The 16,643-nt window shown below is 39.8% G+C and overlaps 1 long non-coding RNA gene across 1 annotated transcript in view; it reads right to left on the bottom strand.

The window, feature by feature from the left end:
- Nucleotides 1-14,521: 14,521 nt before the first annotated feature.
- The window catches only part of LOC118723634, a 31,460-nt gene continuing 29,338 nt past the window's right edge, over nucleotides 14,522-16,643 (bottom strand). Inside the window, exon 5 of the long non-coding RNA XR_004989332.2 lies at nucleotides 14,522-14,532. This is a non-coding gene — a long non-coding RNA (uncharacterized LOC118723634). The remainder of the gene's footprint in view (nucleotides 14,533-16,643) is intronic.

Raw genomic sequence — 16,643 nt, 5'->3', positions numbered from 1 at the left:
GCACAAGGAAATTTTTCTTCATATTACAGAAAGATTACCAATCTGTGATTATCCTCTATCTAGTTCTATGACAAAAAGATAATAAAGTTAGAATATGAAGAGAAGGAAAAACAAACAAACAAAACTAAAAACAAAATGATGCTTATTACCCCAAATGCAACTCATTCCTCACCCTATACTCCTGGTAAACTGATAGTTAAATTTGGATTTCGGTCCAATTATTAATATTTGGGCAAACATCTCTTATAGGTCATAATATGCAGGTCCTTTTGTATCACATCATGTGTCTGGTAGTCTTACTTTTTTGTAAAGTTGTGGTAAATATACAGAATATAAAATTGACCACCTTTACCATTTTAAGTGTACAATTGAGTGGTATTAAATACATTTACATTGTTATGTAACCATCACTATTCATCTCCACAGCTCTTTTCATCTTGTAAAACTAAAACTCTATACCTATTAAACAATAACTTCCCATTCTACATTCCCCCAAGCACCTAGTAACCACCATTCTACTGTCTGTCTCTATGATTTTGAATATTCCAAGTACCTAATATAAGAGGAATTATACACTGTCTCTTTGTGAGTGGCCAATCTCACTTAGCATAATGTCCTCAAAGTTTATGAGTATTGTAGGATGCCCTTTTTAAGAATAAGTAAATAGCCAAAACTGGTTTGGCTCAGTGGATAGAGCACCGGCCTGCAGGCTGAAAGGTCCCAGGTTCAATTTCGGTTAAGGGTATGTACTTTGACTGTGGGCACATCCCCAGTAGCAGGCAGCTGGTTGATGGTTCTCTATCATGGATGTTTCTAGCTCTCTATCCCTCTCTCTTACTCTCTGTAAAAAATAAATAAGTAAATAAATAAACAAACAAACAAATAAATAAATAAAATATATTTTAAAAAACAAAAGAATAAGTAAATATCTCTAACCAGTTTGGCTGACTGGATAGAGCATTGGCCTAAGGACTGAAGGGTCCCAGGTTCAATTCAGGTCAAGGGCATATACTTTGGTTGCGGGCACAACCCCAGTAGGGGGCGTGCAGGAGGCAGCTGATGGATGTTTTCTCTCATCAATGTTTCTGATTATCTTTCTCCCTTCTTCTTTTTAAAAAATCAATAAAATATATTAAAAAAGAATAAGTAAACTATATCCCATTGTATAAATATTTACTGCATTTGCTTATCCATTCATTCTTCAGTGAACACTTGGTTGTGTCCACATTTTAGAGATTATGAATAATGTTGCCATGAACATGAATGTTCTTCCCAAACCTGATTTCAGTTCTTTTTGGTATATAGCCAGAAGTGGAATTGTTGGATCACATGGTAATTCCATTTTGAATTTTTTTAAGAAATGCCATGCTGTTTCTATAGTGGCCGCACCATTTCACATGCCCCACTAACACTGCACAAGGGTTCCACATCCTGGGCAACACTTGTTTAGTGACTGTCTCACTTTAAGTTATGATTATATTTGGGGTTCAAGATGCTTGTCATGAAGTTCTCTATCAATTTTTAACAAATAATTGAACATCCATTGATGATCTTGTCCAAGTCCACTCATAATTTAGGGGTTGATAAATGATGATTTTCTAATTCTATCATTCTATCTGCATGTATTAGAGGAAATTATTCTGTAACACATTAATTACTTGGTTATCCACAGTTAAGTTTGCACAGAAAGGAACAACAGTTATCTGGCTCTTCCTTAAATAATTTTTAGAGAAATTGCATTGGGTATGAACATTAGTGATATCTAAATGATGATCAAAGAGTCTTTTCTTTTTTAAAGAATTTTAATGAATTGATAGATTTTTCATATATTTTTCAGTGTTTCAGTACATGGTAGTCATTATTCTTTTTAATCAATCTTTATTGTTCATATTATTACAAAGGTTCCTGATTTCTTCCCCCCTCCACCAGGTTCCCACCCCACCCTCCGCTCCCTTCCCACCCCCCCATTGTCCTCATCCATAGGTGCAGAGTTTATGTTCAGTCTCTTCTGGCATCCATCACTCCCCCTTTCCCCAAGAACTGTCAGTCCACTCCCCTCCCATATCTCCGACTCTACTACAATCAACAGTTAATATTTTTCATCAGGTTTTTCAATCTCCTTTTTTTTTTTTTTTAAATTAATAAACTTTTACACTTCTAAGAATAAATTTTAAAATCTAATCATTTTAAACCTTGTTTTTTCTGCCCTGGGAACTGAGAAGCAAACTTGTTTACATGTAAACTTGCCCTTAGGCTATCAAAAGGTATAGCCATTCAAATGTAAATGAACACATTGTTTAAAGATAACTGCTGGCTGGGATTGGATTACCTGTTCTGGGTGGGAAGGGCTTGTCCTCCCCTTTCTCCATTAAAATTAAGGTGTTAGCTTTAAAACCTCTTTTTGGCAAGAGACCTTAAACTTTCAGAACTTTAAATTTTTCAGGTAGTAAATCAGTCACTTAGCATTTTCTCAAATCAATAATATCTCCACATGCCCACGCATACACTTCACACAAAAGACACTTCCAAATAGATCAACCAACCTCATCCAGACCCCACACAAGGCACTCACAGATCAACACCCCAGTGCTATAATAACTCAACACATCCAGATCTAAGCCTTCATCACTTGATTCAGCAGATCCTCAAGTTCCCCCAAAAGTTTCCAGCCATGTCTGAGAGGCAGCCTGGGGCAGGGGCAGGCGAGGAGCGAGCTGTTCTGGGTCTGGCTGCTCCGGGCCTGGTCTCTGTTGCTCTGGTTCGTTCCACAACCAGCTGCTCTGGGACCGGCCGCTCCAGGCCTGGCCGCTCCCCACCTGGCTGCCACTGCCTTGGGCCTGGCCGCTCTGGGCCTGGCCACAGCAGCTCGAACATTCTGTCTTGTTTTTTTGTTTTTTTTAATGCATTTATGTTGCAATGTTGGCTGCTGAGTAGAGTTCTGTCTTAGTCTTCGATTTTTCAAGATCTTTGTATTCTTTCTTAAGTAATTTTACTATCTTTTGCTATAACTTGATTTCTTCGCATTGAAAACTTCTTCGGTTTCTTCCTCCTCCTCCAGGAAGCTCAGCAGGCTGGCCTGCGGAGCCCCTTTGTTCTCCTCGGCCTTCTGTGCGGCTTCGGCCTGTTCCTGGGTTAAGCGCTGCTTAGGAAGCAGCCCCCAGCCTTGGCTCCTTGGCCCGTGATCAGCGGTCAAGGGCCCAGCAGCACCTCCGCCCCAGGGGCTCTGACTCCCGGCTCTTTGCCGCAGGGGGTGGGGGGGTGGGGGGGGTGGGGGGTGGTGGTGGTGGTGGTGGTGGTGGTGGTGGTGGTGTCCGGCAGCGGCTCCTGCTCCTCATCGCGTTCTTCCCAGTCTCCATTATTCTTTTTTATATCCACATTGTCTTATTTTAGGCCAATAAGATGGAGCCCTTTGCATTTGGTTTCTGAATTCTTTACATATAAAGCCATTAATACAGACAAATTTCTATTTCTGGTTACAATAAGACGTCCCATGTTCGCTGTGCAGAGTGGAACAGGTTCAAGACTTGGACTAATGAGAGGGCACTCATGGCCAAGTGCAAGTCCTAGCTTGGAGAGCAGAGCCCTCCTAGCACAGTTATAGCCAACAGTTATAGTTGTAAGCTTGACCCTATGGTACAAACTCATGGTCGCACATGCCTGAGTGATGTGGACTTGATAGAGTTCAGGTGCATGTAATTGAGCAGGTTCAAAACTCACGAGAATGTTGTAAACTTCTTGACCACACCCTTACTTTGCCTCGTGGAATCTGGCTATAAAATAAAGACATGGCTTGTAGTCCCTAGTACTGTATCTCTCCATCAGAGATGGCAGCGTCCCATCCAGCCCCGACTTCATGCTCTTGTCTGCCTTTTCTAACACCTACACAGCCCCCACTCAGTTCCACCCTTGGCCATGCTGACACAGCACAGTTTGCCTCTCCATTTTCTGCCACAGGTCTGAGTAGAATCAGCTATTTCACCAAGAGACCTAAAGTATTTTAATGGAAAATCAAACTTACAAATCACATGAATTCTCATTGCTGCTAGGCCTTTTCTATGGACAATCAGGAAATAAATGTTTTTATTAAGAGGAAAAAAATTTCCACTTCAAATCCAGTTGCAGGTTTTATTTTAGATAGGTAGTTATCTCTTTCCCATATTTTTTCATGCTGAAAATCATTTTCCTTAACCACACTAATTAATTATCTAGTTTTATCTTAAATATACATGTTTCAAAATAACTTATCTACTACTAAAAGTAGTCATTTGAATTTTTAACCTGAAATAATTTTTATTTGTTGTTATACAATCAACAGTTAAATTCATTTGTTTCAGTTTTTTAAATTTAAACTTTTCTCCCTACTTAATATATTTTTTCTCAATTATGTATAAAATATTTAAATGTTTTCAATGTCAAAATTGTAACTCAAGCTCATAATGCAATCCCTTTTCTCCTTTACCTTTTATGTTTCCTTTCCGATAGGTAGTAATTATTGGATTTTTTAAGTTATTCTTCCATTGTTTCTTTTTTGAAATACTATTAATTCTCCTTATTTACTCCCTATTTACTCCAGTTTTGCAGAAAGGTAGCAAACTATAAATACTATTGTGCACATTGACTTTTTCCATCTGACAATATACCTTAGCAACCACTCCTGTTAGAGACTAATCTCTTTTTGCATCTGCATAATACTCCAATCTATGATCATACCATGATTGATTTAACCAACTTCCTTTTTAGTGCAGTGATTCTTAACCTTTCTAATGTCTCGATCCTTTATTTTATTTTATTTTATTTTATTAAAAATATATTTTATTAATTTTTTACAGAGAGGAAGGGAGAGAGATAGAGAGCTAGAAACGTCGATGAGAGAGAAACATCGACCAGCTGCCTCCTGCACACCCCCCACCGGGGATGTGCCCGCAACCAATGTACATGCCCCCGACCGGAATCGAACCCAGGACCTTTCAGTCCGCAGTCTGATGCTCTATCCACTGAGCCAAACCGGCTTCAGCTAATGTCTCAATCCTTTAATACAGTTCCTCATGTTGTGGTGACCCCCAACCATAAAATTATTTTCATTGCTACTTCATAACTGTAATTTTGCTACTGTTATGAGTCATAATGTAAATATCTGTGTTTTCCGATGGTCTTAGGCGACCCTGCTAGCGGTTCCCAAACTGTGGATATTTTAGTGTGTGCAATTTTTTAAATATTACTAATAAAGCTTCCATGGGTATTCTTATGTACACGTTACATTTTATACCACTGTATATCTGGAGCATATTTCTAGAAGTGAGATTGCTAAGTCAAAGTGTAATGTACATTCAATTTTCCCAAATATTATTATGTACAGAGTTGTATCTTCTTTTTTTTTCTGGCAATAACATAAGAATTCTGTTTTTCCACAACCAATGAGTATGAGCAAGCATTTCATTTTTTGTCATTTTGATATGTAACAAGTGTATCTTAATTTAGTTGTAATGTGAATTCTCTCACTTTGAACAAAGTTAAATAGTTTGTATTTTACATGAAAAGTTACAGAATAGCGTTGTGTTTTGTTTTGTTTTTTTGTTTTGTTTTGTTTTGTTTTTTAATATATTTTATTGATTTTTTACAGAGAGGAAGGGAGAGAGAGAGTTAGAAACATCAATGAGAGAGTCATCGATCAGCTGCCTCTTGCACACCCCTTACTGGGGATATGCCCGCAACCAAGGTACATGCCCCTGTCTGGAATTGAACCCGGGACCTTTCAGTCCGCAGGCCGATGCTCTATCCACTGAGCCAAACCGGTTTCGGCATGTGTTTTGTTTTTTAAGTCTGTGCCTTAATTGGTGGGGCTGGCTGCTTATACTGGAGGAAGTGGAAGAAGTGGGTGGCCCGATGCCAATGCCAGACACAGTGCTTCACAGGCTTGTAGATGAGGGAACTCTCCCAAGTACTGGCCTATCAGGATAGGTTTGATTTCCACCTGGTTGGAGCTCCTGCTGCTGTAGAAGCCCACCACACTTCCCACCAGCTTGAGCCAATGCTCCTGACCACAGGTGTGTCTCCCCACCTTAGGCTTCTCCCCTGGCCCCGCCTTCCTGGCCTTGTGCAGGTGCTGCAGTGGGCAGCCTGCCTCCCCACAGGCAGATGGCTGCAGGCTGTCAGCTGCTCCTCCCACAGGCCCGCATCTGGTCCAGGTCTAGGACAAGGTAGGTGAACTTGGAGAAAGTCCTCTTCTGCTCTGCTTCCACTCACTTTATTCTTGTGTTATTGGCCTTTTCTGAATTTTGGATACTGTATAATTTAGGGATATTGTGTTAGTCAGATTCTCCTGAGAAACAAGACAGGGAGAGAGGGGAACAGAAGGAAAGGAACTGAGGAACTGGCTCAGGCTCATGTGTCTGTGGAGGCTTGCAAGTCTGACTTCCTGGAGCAGGCTGGCGGGTGGGGTGGGGGGTGGGGTGGAGCTGAGGAAGTGAGTGTTTGTCTTTAGCCCAAAATCTGCAGGCTGGACACAGCGGGTGTTTCTATGCTGCAGTGTTGAGGCAGAATTGCATTTCTGAAAAAACCTACCTTTGTGTGTTTGTAAGTTTTTTGTTTTTGTTTTTTTTCTATCATTTACCCGCTTTTCTCCCCCACACTCCCTACTCCCATCGTAATCACAGTATGTTGTCCATCTCCATAAGAACACTCTCTTTTTGTTCTTCAACAAAACATGGGATGAGGCTGCCCACATTAGGGAGAGTAGTCTGCTTTGCCCAGTCTACTGAATGAAATGTTAAGGACATTTAAAATATAGTTTCACAGCAGCAAGACTGGTGCTTGAGAGACAACTGAACACCATTCGGTAGCCATCACAAAGGATTTTTCCCCAAGTGTCAACCAGCTTTTGACATTGTCTACCTCAAATCTTACACATAACAAGTATTTGTTGAGTGAAATTGACATCTATTTACATATAATATCCATTTTTATAGAGCCTAAGATGTCCATTGTGAATTCTTAAATCTTAGTCTTCTGAGAACTTCAGTTGAAATATTAATTTCTTTATGTGAGGGTTATTAATAAATAATAGTTTGCATTAATTTTTTAATTGTAGGACAAACGTTAAATGAGAACTTTTTACATATTCATAGAAATACTGGCTGTCTTTAAGAAATATCTGTCACAAGATATTTCCACAAAAGAAAACATTCTTTTAATTCTCAAATCTACAGTCTATATTGAATGAAAACATTTGAAAATCTGGAAAAAGTCTCACAAAATAGTGTATGAGTGAATTTTGTCTCCTCAGAACCACATTTAGCTTCTATTTTTCCTCTAAGAAATGTCCCCCCTTCACACTACCACTCTATGTTATACAAGTGGTCCCCACTAGCATTTTGGCCACAGTGATTGGTTCTGATCAGGACAGGATAATCAGTATCGTTTTTTGAGGGGGACTTAATTTGGGAGTAGAGAAAAACAGCATCAGTTCCTCTCCACTACGAGTGATATAATCACCTGAATCCATGCCACCTGATGTATTTGGAAGAAGCTGGTCAGCTGGGTAAGTGAGCAATGCCCACTTGTGGGAGAAACAGAGTCACAGGTGGTGGGAGCACCTTCGCTCTATTGCAAGCCCTGGTTCCACCTGTTTCCAAGGTACCCGTGTTTCCACCTGTACTTTAAGTTCCTTTTTGGATATGCTAGTATGGGTTCAATTTCTGTCCCCCACAACCCAGAAAGTCCTAACCCAGTGGTCGGCAAACTCATTAGTCAGCAGAGCCAAATATCAACAGTACAATGATTGAAATTTCTTTTTGAGAGCCGAAAACTGACTTCTGCGCATGGGCCACACTGTATGTGTGGGCCCATACGTGGTATTTTGTGGAAGAGCCACATTCAAGGGGCCAAAGAGCCGCATGTGGCTCAAGAGCCACAGTTTGGTGACCACTGTCCTAACTTATGCAGGTGCCCAGAAGTTTTGCATATTGTTTCAGAGGATTCATGAGCTTCCTAAAGAAACCAATATTTTGATCCTGTATTCATAGAGCTCAAATATGAACATCTATTCAAAGATATCCATCAATTCTTTATCTGCTGTTTATCCAGCAAAACACTAATAACATAAACTTTTTCACCTGGTAACTTTTTCACTTGGTCACATTCAGTTCTTATAACCATGATTCAGTCAAGTAGACATCTTCATCCTTGGTTTATGCCTAAAGACATGAGCCAGGGAAAGTGAAATAATAATTTCTTAAGTGGCACAGCTAAACGAAGCCTACTAATTTTGTCTCAAATCTAGAGTTCTTTCTCTTACTAAAGTTGTCTGTAAGTATGATAGACTCTGTTAGCTTTTTTTAAATTATTGTTTTAAATTACAACTTTGAAATTTGCCTTTAAAAAAGAAATATAATTTAATTGAAACAGGAAAGTATGCACGGTTGGCAATATTAGAATGTACAATAATAAAGAAAACATGTATAAATGTAATTTTGAAAGAAACTTTTAGATTGCTTATTAGCATATCACCTCACTCTAATTTTTAAATCAATAAGCTGTGTTGAATAGCAGTAGCCTAAAGCATGCTGAAATCAGAAAATCATTAGGAGAAAAGAGCCACAGTAATGAAAGTGTTATTATAAGTAATTAGGAATGCCTGTCACCCTCCCCCCGCCCCCCTTTCAAAGGTTGTATAAAATGACTGACATGCAACCCACCTGGATTGCTCTTCCCACTCCGGTTTCAGTTTGGTTTCTACAAGAAGCTAGTTAACTTGGGGAGAGTGAAACCCGCAGAAGCCAATCATGAGAACAAAGCCCAGGACTGTGTGGAAGGGCTTGTTTTTTCCCCAAGCACGAGCATGTGAATCAGCCCTGGCAAGTTTGCATTTCAGAAATAACTGAGACAGCAGGGGAACTCGTGCTCCACATCTCAGAGTGGAACAACCTGCTCTGGCCAAGCCAAGCGGGGAGTCCACAAGCAAAGCTACTAGTAAACAAGCCCACCTTTGGCCCCTGCACGTGTCCCCTGCACACTCCCCTCTCATCCCCAACTCCTCTCTGGTGAAGTGAGATTTTCCTTTTGATCAGGCAATATCCACAAATGACAAACCGGAACATTTTAAAGGAACTGAGTAAACAAAGACAGCAGGAGGACTTGAGCTTCGCTGTGGCTTCATTGTATCTGCCGTCCTAGATTCTGTCCTTCTGCGGAGCCATTTGCACAGCATCTACCTTCATTCGGTTTACAAAAGGCCTCTGTGCACCTTTGTGCCTGGAACACATACTCGCACTGTTCTCAGCGGAGTGTTCAGGTTGTTCAGCAGCTCTGTGATTCGCAGGGCCCCCTGGGTGCTCTGGATCTGGTTAACGCCCGATTCCCTTACTCCAGGAATGAATATTTTCTGTGCTAACAGATAGAACACTTGCCAGCTTAAAATTAGCTCCTCTTGAGTAGAATGCATTGTAATGTGACATCCTCCCCAGCTTCTCTCAGGCTTCTAAGCTATTGGCAGACAGAACAGCCAGGCAGAAGGCCCATCTTCTCCTTCCTGTGTCACCTCTCCCTGAGCCCAGTGGGTGCCCCAGAAATGTTCTTGTTTGTCAGGCCAACTGTGGTCTCACAGAAGGTGGCACAACAGTGTCACCTCTCCTTCCCAGGAAGCCTCCATTCCTCTCATCCCCACAACCACGTACTGAGGCTTTGGAATTATCCAGCTGGAGGCGTTTCTACAGCCACTTGCACCTTTGAAGCTGTGACAAGGCTAGTTGAAACAGGCAATGGGTTCAGCGTAAGAGTTTTTAATATGAGGTGGAGTAAGGCCAAAACCGGTTTGGCTCAGTGGATAGAGTGTCGGTCTGCGGACTGAAAGGTCCCAGGTTCGATTCTGGTCAAGGGCATGTACATTGGTGGCGGGCACATCCCCGATGGGGGGGTATAGGAGGCAGCTGGTCAATATTTCTTTCTCATTGATGTTTCTAGCTCTCTATCCCTCTAACTCCTCTCTGTAAGAAATCAATAAAATATATATATTTTTTTAAAAAACGGAGGTGGATCAAGAAGATAGACTAAGCAAGTCTGTAAAAAAACATTAAAAAGTTAAGCTTGAATTATGGGCCATGCATTTTCCATTCATGCATTCACTTTAGCATCAATTATTTACCAGAGTGCATTATCACCTTCATTGCACAGTTGAGAAAATTGAAACTTAACTGATGTTGGTCCCATACAGATAAATAATGACTGTTTCATACTGCAAAATCTGTGCCCTGGTCTCAAAGACCACTCGGCCTGTTTGAATAAGGGCTAGTACAAGACACACATTAGTATCCACTTCATATGTTATGGACAACATCTGGGAAGAAATAGAGCAGGAAGGAGACATAAAGCTATACGATAGCTTAAATCCAGAGAGTGGTTGGAAAAATTCTGGGAAAAAATTGCAAGACAAATCTGGGAATAAACAATTTGCTTTAGGGACTCACATAAAAACAAACGAGGGCATCTTATGGGGGGCAGTTATAATGAATGGGCATTTCAGTACTGAGTAAGCTGATGAAATTGCTGGAAATGGGGTATTAAGGATGCCATCACTCTTGTATCCATCCAGGATCATATTCTGAATCAGTCGACAACATTGGTTCACACACTTTATTTGGGCTTCTCCTCCAGAGAAATGGTCAGCTGACCTTGAGCAATAAAGCATCCCTATCTGCCAACAACACATTCTAGGGAACACTTGTGTGGCAGTCAAGAGCTGCTGCTGCTCGGAAAGAGATAACAGGTTTCCATCAATCACTCAGAGAGGGAAGGAATGTCTAGGGCTGCAGTCCACTCATTCAATCCTCTTGTCTAGAGTGGAGACTCACATAGGGAAGATTCAGGAGGAAATGGCAAAAGCAATGACATTTACCAGTTACTTTACATTTATTCCTCAAAACAACCCTGAGGTAAAGGTTACTGCCCCATTTTTCAGAGGAAGAATTGCAGATTCAGGGGGGTTAAGTTAGCCAAACTCAGTCATTAAGTGTTTCAAATCTAAGCTGATGTGATTTCAAGATCAGCTCTCTGCATTATACCACAACTGACTCATGCATAATTTTAATACTTAAATTATAGATTGCCTTGGATCCAGATAGTAGCAGCAGCAGCAATTTTATGAGATTTCCATGTGCTAAGCATTTTATTTAAAAAATGGCTCATTTAATAAAAACAACCAAATGAGGTAAAAATTTTCATTATATGGTACTTCAAGACATGAAGAATTTTGTCTTTCCTCCACTTATAGCTCTGTGTGTGTGTGTGTGTGTGTGTGTGTGTGTGTGTGTGTGAGGGATACAGATGACTGCTTGACTGCTTGGGCTGGAGTTGATAATAATGGAATGATTATTATGAGCTTCAGGCTGCATCATGAAAATTAAACAAGAACAAAGGGGAATCGTTTTAACCAAAATTTGGGCTATTAATGAATCCATGGAGCTTTTTCAACTGGACATGTCTTCCTTGTCATGTAGGACATTGATAGTCAGCTGAAATATACATATCATGGACTTGCTCATTTGTTTCTACATTTTGGCTATGTTCATTAACCCAAGATTCTTATTACTACAGATTATTTCTTCTGATGTTATTTCAGTCCTATGCATAAGCTTTAGAATACATATATTTTCTTAGGGCTGTTTTCTATAGAAACAGTACTCATTAAATACATCCTTGCAAGCATGTGACAGATATATGTATATATATATGGACTTTGTGAAGATTTTCCCTAGTTTCGGAAAGGATAGAAATTGCCATTGAAGATCCTTTCTCCTCAATTTCTATTACAGCCCAGCTTATCACTCACATCAGTCACAGTAGATGCAATGTACAGTTAGAGTTCTGGCTCTCTTTCCTTCCAGCTATGTAACACTGAACAGGTATCACTTTCTTTAGGTCACTTGTTACCAGTTTAAAACACTGTAGGTCGTGTACTAAACTCACACATCTGTTACTCCGCCCTAAATCTAGCAGCTGCCTTCTGCTCAGAGATGGGAACTTTCCTGAAGGGGAAGAGTCAGGACCCCCCTGGGACCCATCACAAAATCGATTTCTACTCCCATTCTCAACTTGCCCTCGAAACACAGATGCTGTGCTTAAAAGACTAATTGATTATTTTATTTCAATTGCACAGAAATGATGATGAAAAAGTAGGCAGAACACAGGCCATTAGAGCTCAGAAGTAGCAAATAGCAAACTGTTTATCAGTTAAAATTAGAAACTCAAATCCCACTGCTTCCAATTGTCATGGTAATAAAAAAAAATCTCCCCAAATGCTACAGTATTGACTACCAATTTAATTCTTTCTTATAAAACTATATCTAATGCAATGTTTATAATATTAGCATTGCCAATTACAGTAGAAATATGCTGGTTCCAGTAGCTAATAATTTTATATGTATCCTTCAACACCATCTATAACTTAAATGTAATATTTTTATTTGCAATAGATTCAATTTCCCTTTCTATTACATACTTTACATGAGACCATTCACTATTGTTATCATTTGTGTAATTTAATTACTTCCTCCCCATACCTTCTTTACATTTTACCAAAGAAATGGCATTTGGATTATTATCAGTAAAAGAAGACCAAGAAATCCAAACTATCTAGGAAGCTATTGTCATTAGTTTATATGAGAAATTATGAGGAACAAAAATTTTGGACCACCATTAGAAAAATGGCATTAAAGAGATTGTAGCAGAGAAGACTATTGGGGGGGGGGGGAAGCATTTATTCACATCTTCATGGAGTTTTAAATAATGCATCATTCATAAATAGGAAAATCTGTAGAGATCAATGTACTCTCTAAATAGCCGTCACTTTATTCAAGAAGAAACATAGAACTATAATAAGAACATTTCCGCAGGACTTGTTTGAGCACACTGACCAACTGTTTGGATACACATAACTCCTTGCAGGGGCAGGGCCCCTTTTCTTTACCAGGGGCCTTTTGGATATTTATCACATCATTCTCGGGACATACAAAATTATCAACATAAATATTAGCCTGCTGTATTTGGTCAAACATTTAATTAACTCACCCCTAATGTCTTGGCAGGGCCAGACCCAATGATTTCAGGGGCCTTATATGGCCTGCAGGCAGGACATTCCCCACCATGGAGAGGATCTCTGCCTGTTGGAAATAAACATTTCAAGGAAAGTACAAAATATTAGCTAAGAAAGCACCAATGCAAGAAAGTTTGAAATGCCTACTGTGCTTTATCCAAGAGGCCCACCTGAGGACAAAACCAGGTTATGGGAGTTTGCAAAGTGGTAGAGAGAGAATTACAATCAGAAAGTTAACAGATACTTTGGGCAGAGATAGATTCATGGGGTAGACTCAGCCACTGGCTGGGGTGAACAGGTGGAGCATGGAGGTACAGGAGCATAGAGAAAGATTGCAGGTGACTGCTGGCATGCTAGAAAGGTGCAAGCAAGCCCAGCAGTGACAAATGTGTCATGGTGGCAGGGCACTTAGCCTGGCCACAGAGACACTTGTAGACATTTAACAGGCAGGTAAATAGAATTATGTTGGTGACCAGGTGATCTAGTGACTCAAAAATCCAGTCACTGGATCAGATATGTGGTCTGAGAGAGTAGCTTAATCCTGAGTCCCACCCTGTCTGAGATATCCTTCCTCCAGGTATGCATATGGGCTCCCTGCTTCTATTAAGCAGCCTTCAGTGTCAAAGAAGGTCTCTGATAGGTGACTGTGGGTTCTAATATGTTCCCCACTCCCCACAGGGAAGCCACCAGTCCCATTCTCTGCTCCATTTCCCTTCACACTTATCACTTTGGTGCATTTTAAAAAATTAATTTGCTTATTTTTTCTATCATACTGTCCCTAAAATAATACAGGATCCAAGAAAGCAGTGGCATGGTTCTCTCATGTAATCTCAGGGCCCAGTATAGTACTTGGTTTTAAGCATGTAATAAGTGTTTTAGAAACATTGAGCAAAGGGAAGAATAATAAGTTAATGAATAAATGAGTTGAGTCAAAGTGTGCACAGGGAGGCACCATTCATAGATCATCAATGATACACCAAGGAAAACAGAATCAGGGGCTATTATGACAGTTGACAAGAAACAACAAGCAAAATTCTAATCAATTTTAGTGATTCTCTTGATGATAGGACACCTTTTGTGAAAGGTATGTGGAGAGGGCTATGCCTCATATTTGATAAAATGTGATCCCATCAATTTCATAATCGTTCTTTTAGTTAATTATTAACCAAAGATTGAAGATGGAGAGAGAATTCAAATAGTAATCAGGTACCCAACTGGAACTGCCATTGACCTATGTAGTATCCATTCTTCCCATCCTCCTTAGTAATTAATGCATAAGTTATACGTTGAGCTCATTGCCTTTCATAATTAACAACAATGTCCCCCAGATCTCCCAGCCACCCTTATAGAGTCATACAAAGTGCTGGATGAAATTGTTGTGGGGACTTTTGCTTAAAAAGAGCTGACTCCATCGAAAGTACTCGTGTTCAGTAGCATTCTGCAGTTCTCTCGGTAGCCTTCACCTGGGAGGTGATGGTTGGAAACTGGGAAACCAACAGTCCTTTTGGAACACAAATTGATATTAATGACAGGAGCCCTGTGCTAGGATGGTGAGGAAGAAAGAGAGGAGCCTGATCCTTAATGAATTCATAGAGTCACCATGGCAACTCAAGAGTGCTCATCTCCAGGTAGAAGCATAAGTAAAAGACTTCTATCCAGTTCTGGCTATTGCTGTTGGTATATGCAGCTGAATGTGATCCTAACTAACATACCTGGCTTCAAGAATTATAGCAAATGGGTTGTTAATGGAAAAAAAATATATCCAAAAAAAAAAAATGAGTTTCTGTTGCTGGCTTCTATTGACAATCCATTGTCATAACTAGGAAAGTAATTTTTCTGAGAACCTGTTCCTGCACTTTAAAATTTGGGAAAACAATACATGCTTATAAATTTGGTGTGAGAATTAAGTATAAAAGTGTATAAGAATGTGTTTTAGATACTGCATAGTATTAACTATAACTATGAATAAACAAGCAATTTCTGCAAAAACAAAACATAAGTCTTTGCTTCTGCTAGCCTATTTTAACATTCTGAAGAAGTGATGAATTAGCGTCTCATCACGATTTAACTAAAAATTAGAAACCACCTACTATGTGCAAATCAATATTAGAGATTCTGAAAAAAAATGAATGAATTAGATACCAGACACCACTCACCTCAAATATAAGTAGGAAGGAGGGAAAAAGAAAAGTTTAAACAACTATAATCCAGTCATGAATTACTGCCCCTGTCAAAGTAAATGATGCCATTGACAAAAATTAATTTTGGTTTCCACCCATCATAAATCTCTATCTGGCTAGCCCTTATTAAATCTTGGAATAATTAACTGAAGCAGACTGAGAACCTGCTGGCTATTCTCTAACAATTCTCATATAGAAAACTTTTAAACCACCTTTGAGAGTTAATCTGGTAAAATCCCACATTTCAACCTCAGGCTACCCTATAGCATGGATAAAATATTTTATTGGTTATACTTAGAAAAAGGGAACTGGAAGTTAAGAATAGAAAAAGGGCAGTATATGGATGCTAGAGTACAAAATGCTGTTTTTGCAATGCATCTTTGCAAGAAATAAAATCAATGGAAAAGGGACAAATAGTGCCCAAATGTTAACACTACATTGCTCATTTTGTGGGTTGAAAAATGAGAGGTGTATTGAGAAGTTACTAATATGCTGTGGTCATTATTAGTTATATGTACAAATATTTTTGGCTTCCCACCTTCTGGGCACATGGAACAATGTGTCTTTGGCCCCTCTGTGGATGGGTGCTGAGTTATGGAAGAAGATATAGATCACTTTTGAGCCTAAGTAGTCAATTATTGCTGCCACACCTCACAGAGCTCGCTCTCTCTCTCTCTCTTTTGCTAGGATAACCACCAATGTTTTTAAATGGTGGTTGCTTCATCAGACTGGGTTCTGAAAGGTGTGGTGAAAGGCACAAAACTCTAGCTGACCCACATGGGTCTATGGAATGAGCAAGTCATATATTTACATGTTTTTCTGTTGCTGAGATTTTGGATTTCTTTGTTACTGCAACTTAATCTAGTCTTCCCTGACTAATAATACTAGAGCCTAGTTTACGAGATTCACGCAAGGGGTCCCTCAACCCAGCCTACACTTTCTCGCAATCTGGGACCCCTTGGGGGACGTCTGACTGCCGATTTAGGCTAACACCCCCCCGCCCCAGACAGTCGGACATCCCTCTTGCAATCCAGGATACTGCATGCACCAGTGACCATACTTTCCATACATGTGAAAGGCATCTTGCTGTTGTATGGGAAGCTCCTTTATTTTTCCCCTGATTATAAAAAGTAGTACATAACATGATCCCTCTGAGGCAGTAGTACCATTTCCCCCATTTTATGGGTAGAAAAACAGAAGCCGTTTTGTAAGTTAAATAGTTGGCTTTGTCACACAGTTATAAGTGTCAAATTCAGGGATGACCAAAAAATTTGCAAGCCAGGGTTCATGCATGTCCATGCTGCAGCATCCTGTTTTCTCAGTGTTAGAGTAGCCTTGCCAGGTTTTAATTTTTAAATCTAAGGGACTATTCCCAATAT

This window comes from Pipistrellus kuhlii, unplaced genomic scaffold (genome assembly GCF_014108245.1).
Source record: "Pipistrellus kuhlii isolate mPipKuh1 unplaced genomic scaffold, mPipKuh1.p scaffold_m20_p_2, whole genome shotgun sequence".
NCBI lineage: Eukaryota > Metazoa > Chordata > Mammalia > Chiroptera > Vespertilionidae > Pipistrellus > Pipistrellus kuhlii.
This window is presented reverse-complemented; position numbering and strand designations above follow the sequence as displayed.